Source organism: Balaenoptera acutorostrata, chromosome 1 (assembly GCF_949987535.1).
Source record: "Balaenoptera acutorostrata chromosome 1, mBalAcu1.1, whole genome shotgun sequence".
NCBI lineage: Eukaryota > Metazoa > Chordata > Mammalia > Artiodactyla > Balaenopteridae > Balaenoptera > Balaenoptera acutorostrata.
Window position 1 is genome coordinate 184802987 of NC_080064.1, and position 8742 is coordinate 184811728.

The window sequence follows — 8742 nt, forward strand, 5'->3', positions numbered from 1 at the left end:
CCTATAATTGATCTCTAGTTTCATACAATTGTGGTTGGAAAAGATGCTTGTTATCATTTCAATTTTCTTAAATTTATTGAGTGTTTTTTTGCAGCCTAGCATGTGATCTATCCTGGAGAATGTTCCATATGTATTTGAAAAGAATGTATATTCTACTGGTTGTGGTTGGAATATTCTGTAGGTATTTATTTAGTCCATCTGGTCTAATGTGTCATTTAAGGCCAATATTTTCTTATTGATTTTCTGTCCATCCATGATCTATCCATTGATGTAAGTAGGCAATTTGTATATTTTTTATTGGCCTACTTTCCATGTTACTAATCCCTGTTACAGCCAATAATATGTAGTGGTAAGACTTTGTAGCAAAACAGATGATATGCCTGATTAAAATATGTGGATTTTCAAACCCTTAAATTAATTAAATGTACTTTTTATGAGACTGCTGTAATGTCATAGATTTATATTAATACCTTCCTCGGATTAGACTTGTGTTTTACTGTTGACATGTTCAAAATAAAAGTACCAAACTATAAAACTTTAACATTTTATGCAAATGTATGTTGCAGTGCTCAAGCTACATAACCAATATGAGGAGAAAATGTCATAAAATTTCATAATGGGTTTACTTTTAGTGGAAAATAAAATGAAATATGCAAGCAAGTGAGCAAACTCAGAATACTTCTGCAAATTGTTTTCCCATTACAATTCTGACAGATAAATTTTTTTTCTAAGTGTAGTACTGCAGTTGCCAATATAATTATGCACACATTGACTTAACTGAGTACTTAGGATGATGGGTAAAATCCATTTCAAATGCAGGTGCAATTTATGACTCAGATTTAAATAAAGCCTCCATAAGATTTCACAGAATATGATTTGATTTCATAATCTTTGCACACAGGATTTTTTCATTATAATCAAAAGTGGTTTTGTGTGTGAACAAGATACATGCTTAGTGAAGTTTTTAAAGCAGTATAATGACTTTTTTGGGTTTGTTGAAGTCATAGCTTTGGTTTTCTCTAATTCTCGACCAGAAGTATGCACGGGGGGTGGTTTCCAGTGTATATAAATTTGTTTGGATGCTTGTAATTTGCTTTTAGATATTTTAGTGAAACAAATTTTTACCTGTGTAGATTATCTGTGTATTATATTTACATGACATATATTTAGAACAGCAAAAAGTCAGGCTCTTTGAGAAGACAAAAAATTATGCACAGATAATTCATACATATAAGAGAAATAAAACACGTTGAACCAAGGGATCACACAATTTTTTAGTATTTCTCCTTTAACAAACAAAGATTAATGAAACACTGAAAAATTGATGTCAATAATATTTGAAAGTCTAATGTTTTCCTGTCATTACCATGTCACTTTCAAAATTCACATGAAGAAGTATAATGCCATACATGACACAAAATTCTATATAATCCTTCAATTACCTGCATTTGGCATTTTTGCATTGTATTTTTGATTTTCATTCCACTTTTCTAAATCAGGTTTTTAAAAAATATGTTTACATAGTGTATAGGAGTCACTGTATGAGATGTATTTCATTAATCATGCTTGTTATACTTGTTAAATTCATTTCTACCATGGGGTGGAAGAATCCATCCAGATTCTAGTTTTGTTTTGTTTTTGTCTTTTGGTTTGTTTGTTTTATTTTGTTTTTGTTTTCCTTTGTTTCTCTCCAAAAATTTTTTTTAAATTGAGAATTAGGATACAGTTGAGTACATGTTGAAAAGTCGACACTCACTGTATTGAAATGTGGCTCAATTCATAAACAGTTTTGCTATTTCCATGTGGCCAGTACCATGTGGTTATGTAGAAGAATACTTCATGAAACCAAGACAGGGTGGATGAGTTTGGCTACTTAGGCGGTCAGTCTAGGTCAGAATATCTGCCAGGTTAGGGGAGGGGCTAGCTTGGATGGGCCTAGAAAGCTTACAACATCTTAACGATGAATAAAACCTAAAGCCTGATCAATACTATTTTCTATGTCAGGAAGGGGTTTCCCTGTATTTGCCCTTTCAAGAAGATATATATAAAATCAAATGTAGAAGAATACTTAAGCACCAGTGTGTACTTTACTGTGGGACAGAGATGGTTCATAAGATCTCATCATAATTTGGATAATAATTACAACAACAATTAGTATTTCTTACACTCTAATAAGGCCTAGAACTTTTCCTGGTCCTTTACACTTAATTGGATTAGTTACCAACAAGTCAATGATATAGTTACCATTAATATCCTCATTTAATAGATGAGCAATATGGGATATATAGCAATTGAATAACTTGCCCCAGGTAAGTTATTACTTGCTCATCTAGTAAAACCAGGGTGACATGTCCTTCAAGACTGTAGGTCTTATTTGCCTGGTGGACAAAGAGCACTACAGAAGCAGAATGTAGGATCTTATTTCCTCCCTACCCTCTTCCCCTCATCTCTCTCCTCATGACTACAAATGCCTTAGAAAAAAAATCTAGACTCACCCCACCCACACATTTACATGGCTTTGAATCTCTAGTCTTCGTTTCCCTGATGTCTTCTGTCCTATTGCTTCCTACCTGCTTGCTTCCTCTCAGCCTAGACCTTTCTGCTTGATGTTTTGTTAGATGGTCTTGTAGCCTTATGCTTTTGATTCCACCACAGGCCTCTACTGTCAGTATCTTAGCTTCACAAACTGCCTCCCTGTTGTCCAGGATAGATAGAGAATGAAAATAAGCCAACAATGGGATAGAAAAAGAAAGACTTTTTTCAATTTTTAATTTTTTGGGAAACCTCCATACTGTTCTCCATAGTGGCTGTATCAATTTACATTACCACCAACAGTGCAAGAGGGTTCCCTTTTCTCCACACCCTATCTCCAGCATTTAGTGTTTGAAGATTTTTTGATGATGGCCATTCTCACTGGTGTGAGGTGATACCTCATTGTAGTTTTGAATTGCATTTCTCTTTTGATTAGTGATGTTGAGCATCCTTTCATGTGTTTGTTCACAATCTGTATATCTTCTTTGGAGAAATGTCTATTTAGGTCTTCTGCCCATTTTTGGATTGGGTTGTTTGTTTTCTTGATACTGAGCTGCATGAGCTGCTTGTAAATTTTAGAGATTAATCCTTTGTCAGTTGCTTCATTTACAAATATCTTCTCCCATTCTGAGGGTTGTCTTTTCATTTTGTTTATGGTTTCCTTTGCTGTGCAAAAGCTTTTAAGTTTCATTAGGTCCCATTTGTTTATTTTTGTTTTTATTTCCATTTCTGTAGGAGGTGGGTCAAAAAGGATCTTGCTGTGATTTATGTCATAGAGTGTTCTGCCTATGTTTTCCTCTAAGAGTTTTATAGTGTCTGACCTTACATTTAGGTCTTTAATCCATTTTGAGTTTATCTTTGTGTATGGTGTTAGGGAGTGTTCTAATTTCATTCTTTTACATGTAGCTGTCCAGTTTTCCCAGTACCACTTATTGAAGAGGCTGTCTTTTCTCCATTGTATATTCTTGCCTCCTTTATCAAAAATAAGGTGACCATATATTCATGGGTTTATCTCTGCACTTTATATCCTTTTCCATTGATCTATATTTCTATTTTTTGGGCCAGTATCATGCTGTCTTGATTACTGTAGCTTTGTAGTATAGTCTGAAGTCAGGGAGCCTGATTCCTCCAGCTCCAATTTGCTTTCTCAAGATTGCTTTGGCTATTCGGGGTCTTTTGTGTTTCCATACAAATTGTGAAATTTTTTGTTCTAGTTCTGTGAAAAATGCCATTGGTAGTTTGATAGGGATTGCATTGAATCTGTAGATTGCTTTGGGCAGTAGAGTCATTTTCACAATGTTGATTCTTCCAATTCAAGAACATGGTATATCTTTCCATCTGTTTATATCATCTTTAATTTCTTTCATCAGTGTCTTATAGTTTTCTGCATACAGGTCTTTTGTCTCCTTAGATAGGTTTATTCCTAGGTATTTTATTCTTTTTGTTGCAGTGGTAAATGGGAGCGTTGCCTTAATTTCTCTTTAAGATTTTTCATCATTAGTGTATAGGAATGTAAGAGATTTCTGTGCATTAATTTTGTATCCTGCTACTTTACCAAATTCATTGATTAACTCTAGTAGTTTTCTGGTATCATCTTTAGGATTCTCTATGTATAGTATGATATCATCTGCAGACAGTGACAGCTTTACTTCTTTTCCAATTTGGATTCCTTTTATTTCTTTTACTTCTCTGATTGCTGTGGCTAAAACTTCCAAAACTATGTTGAATAATAGTGTTGAGAGCGGACAACCTTGTCTTGTTCCTGATCTTAGAGGAAATGGTTTTGGTTTTTCACCATTGAGAAAGATGTTGCCTGTGGGTTTGTCATATATGGCCTTTATTATGTTGAGGTAAGTTCCCTCTATGCCTGCTTTCTGGAGGGTTTTTATCATAAATGGGTGTTGAATTTTGTCAAAAGCTTTTTCTGCATCTATTGAGATGATCATATGGTTTTTCTCTTTCAATTTGTTAATATGGTGTATCACATTGATTGACTTGCGTATATTGAAGAATCCTTGCATTCCTGGGATAAACCCCACTTGATCATGGTGTATGATCCTTTTAATGTGCTGCTGCTTTCTGTTTGCTAGTATTTGGTTGAGGATTTTCATATCTGTGTTCTTCAGTGATATTGGCCTGTAGTTTCCTTTTTTTGTGACATATTTGTCTGGTTTTGGTATCAGGGCGATGGTGGCCTCCTAGAATGTGTTTGGGAGTGTTCCTCCCTCTGCTATATTTTGGAAGAGTTTGAGAAGGATAGGTGTTAGCTCTTCTCTAAATGTTTGATAGAATTCGCCTGTGAAACCATCTGGTCCTGGGCTTTTCTTTCTTGAAAGATTTTTAATCACAGTCTCATTTTCGGTGCTTCCAATTGGTCTGTTCATATTTTCTATTTCTTCCTGGTTCAGTCTCAGAAGGTTGTGCTTTTCTAAGAAGTTGTTGATTTCTTCCAGGTTGTCCACTTTATTGGCATATAGTTGCTTGTAGTAATCTCTCATGATCCTTTGTATTTCTGCAGTGTCATTTGTTACTTCTCCTTTTTCATTTCTAATTCTGCTGAATTGAGTCTTCTCCCTTTTTTTCTTGATGAGTCTGGCTAATGGTTTATCAATTTTGTTTATCCTCTCAAAGAACCAGCTTTTGGTTTTATTGATCTTTACTGTTGTTTCCTTCATTTCTTTTTCATTTATTTCTGATCAGTTCTTTATGATTTCTTTCCTTCTGCTAACTTTGGGGTTTTCTTGTTCTTCTTTCTCTAACTGCTTTAGGTATAAGGTTAGGTTGTTTATTTGAGATGTTACTTTTTTCTTGAGGTAGGATTGTATTGCTCTAAACTTCCCTCTTATAACTGGTTTTGCTGCCTCCCATAGGTTTTGGGTCATCATGTTTTCATTGCCATTTCTTTCTAGGTATTTTTTGATTTCCTCAGTGACCTCTTGGTTATTTAGTAGTGTATTTATAGCCTCCATGTGTTTGTATATTTTACATTTTTTTTTCCTGTAATTGATATCTAGTCTCATAACGTTGCAGTCAGAAAAGATACTTGATATGATTTCAATTTTCTTAAATTTACCAAGGCTTGATGTGTGACCCAAGATATGATCTATCCTGGGGAATGTTCCATGAGCACTTGAGAAGAAAGTGTATTCTGTTGTTTTTGGATGGAATGTCCTATAAATATCAATTAAGTCCATCTTGTTTAATGTATCATTTGAAGCTTGTGTTTCCTTATTTATTTTCCTTTTGCATGATGTGTCCATTGGTGAAAGTGTGGTGTTAATGTTCCCTAATATGATTGTGTTACTGTTGATTTCCCCTTTTATGGCTGTTAGCATTTGCCTTATGTATTGAGGTGCTCCTATGTTGGGTGCATAAATATTTACAATTGTTATATCTTCTTCTTGGATTGATCCCTTGATCATTATGTGGTGTCCTTCTTTGTCTCTTGTAATAGTCTTTATTTTAAAGTCTATTTTGTCTGATACCAGAATTGCTACTCCAGCTTTCTTTTGATTTCTATTTGCATGGAATATCTTTTTCCATCCTCTCACTTCTAGTCTGTATGTATTCCTAGGTCTGAAGTGGGTCTCTTGTAGACAGCATATATATGGGTCTTGTTTTTGTATCCATTCAGCCAGTGTATGTCTTTTGGTGGGAGCATTTAATCCATTTACATTTAAGGTCATTATCAATAAGTATGTTTCTATTACCATTTTCGTAATTGTTTTGGGTTTGTTATTGTAGGTCTTTTCCTTCTCTTGTGTTTCCTGTCTAGAGAAGTTCCTTTAGCATTTGTTGTAAAGCTGGTTTTGTGGTGCAGAATTCTCTTAGCTTTTGCTTCTCTTTGAAGGTTTTAATTTCTCTGTTGAATTTGAATGAGATCCTTGCTGGGTAGAGTAATCTTGGTTGTACGTTTTTCCCTTTCAGCAGTTTAAATATGTCCTGCCACTCCCTTCTGGCTTGCATAGTTTCTGCTGAAAGATAAGCTGTTAACCTTATGGGTATTCCCTTATATGTTATTTGTTGCTTTTCCCTTGCTGCTTTTAATATTTTTTCAGTGTATTTATTTTTGATAGTTTGATTAATATGTGTCTTGGCATGTTTCTCCTTGGGTTTAACCTGTATGGGACTCTCTGTGCTTCCTGGACTTTAACTATTTCCTTTCCCATATTAGGGAAGTTTTCAACTATAATCTCTTCAATATTTTCTCAGTCCCTTTCTTTTTCTCTTCTTCTGGAACGCCTATAATTCGAATGTTGGTGCGTTTAATTTTGTCCCAGAGATCCTGAGTCTGTCCTCAATTCTTTTCATTCTTTTTTCTTTATTCTGCTCTACAGTAGTTATTTCCACTATTTTATCTTCCAGGTCACTTATCCGTTCTTCTGCCTCAGTTATTCTGCTATTGCTTCCTTCTAGAGAATTTTTAATTTCATTTATTGTGTTGTTCATCATTGTTTGTTTGCTCTTTAGTTCTTGTAGGTCCTCTTTAAACCTTTCTTCTGTTTTCTCCATTGCATTTCCAAGATTTTGGATCATCTTTACTATCATTACTCTGAATTCTTTTTCAGGTACACTGCCTATTTCCTCTTCATTTGTTTGGTCTGGTGGGTTTTTATCTTGTTCCTTCACCTGATGTGTGTTTTTCTGTCTTCTCATTTTGCTTAAGTTAGTGTGTTTGGGTTCTCCTTTTCACAGGCTGCAGGTTCATAGTTCCCATTGTTTTTGGTGTCTGCCCCCAGTGGCTAAGTTTGGTTCAGTGGGTTATGTAGGCTTCCTGGTGGAGGGAACTGGTGCCTGTGTCTCGTGGATGAGGCTGGATATTGTCTTTTTAGTGGGCAGGACCGCATCTGGTGGTGTGTTTTGGCGTGTCTGTGACCTTGTTATGATTTTAGGCAGCCTCTCTGCTAATGGGTGGTGTTGTGTTCCTGTCTTTCTAGTGGTTTGGCATAGGGTGTCCAGCACTGTAGCTTGCTGGTTGTTGAGTGGAGCTGGGTCTTCACGCTGAGATGGAGGTCTCTGGGAGAGCTTTTGCTGTTTGATATTACATGGTGCTGGGAAGTTTCTGGTGGACACATGTCCTGAACTCGGCTCTCCCACCTCAGAGGCACAGGCCTGACACCCGGCCAGCACATGTAGACCCTGTCAGCCACACGGCTTTTGGGATGTCTGAGGTCTCCTGCCAGTATTCAGTACATGTTCTGTAGGAGTTGTTCCACATGTAGGTGTATTTATGATGTATCTCTGGGGAGGAAGGTGGTCTCCCCGTCTTACCCCTCTGCCATCCTGAAGGTCTCTCCTCCACATTTTTGAAATTTAAGATTTTAGAGCATGAATAATTTGGAGTGATAATATAATCCAGAGGGTAGATTTAGGAGGGAATGGATGAGTTAGGGTTAGAATTTAGGTGCTATATTATTTCGTCTTAAAAATACACACTGAGGACTTCCCTGGTTGTCCAGTGGGTAAGACTCCACTCTCCCAGTGCAGGGGGCCTGGGTTCGATCCCTCGTCAGGGAACTAGATCCCACATGCCACAACTAAAGGATCCCGCATGCTGCAACTAAAGATGTCACATGCCACAACTAAAAGATCCCACATGCCGCAACTAAAGATGCCAAATTCGCAACGAAGATCCCGAGTTCCACAACTAAGACCCAGCTCAGCCAAATAAATAAATAAATATTTTTTAAACAATACATACTGGTGTAACAGATAATATTAACCAGCATTTGGATTTTGAAGAAGTCAAGTATTCTAGATAGTAAATTCTTCAAAGGGTGGGAAGAATTCACCAAATGTTGGCTTATATAGCAATGAGAGGGAAAGGTGGTAGAGTGCTCAAAGAAGGAATATCTTGTTCTATTTTGTTGTTGCAAGCATGTTTGCAACGTTTGCCAAAAAACATCAAAATTTTCTGGGAGCTATTTCATTAAAATAGTGTCTGGTTGGTAGCTCTCATTATGGGTTCTATTGACTAAAATACTCATGAACTGTTTTTCTTTTTACATTTGTGACACCCAGAGCAGGAGTGCTACATATCATATATCTGAATATTTGAAAATCATAAATCAAACTATGGCCAATGTTCAACCTCTGTAGCTTGCTCCGTGGGAAAGTTTTTTGTTATATGGAGGCTCAAGGAAATGTAGCCCTGCCCCTGGTAGCCTGATCTGGGCAGAGATCTGTTGGGATGGACAGAAGCAAGCAAGT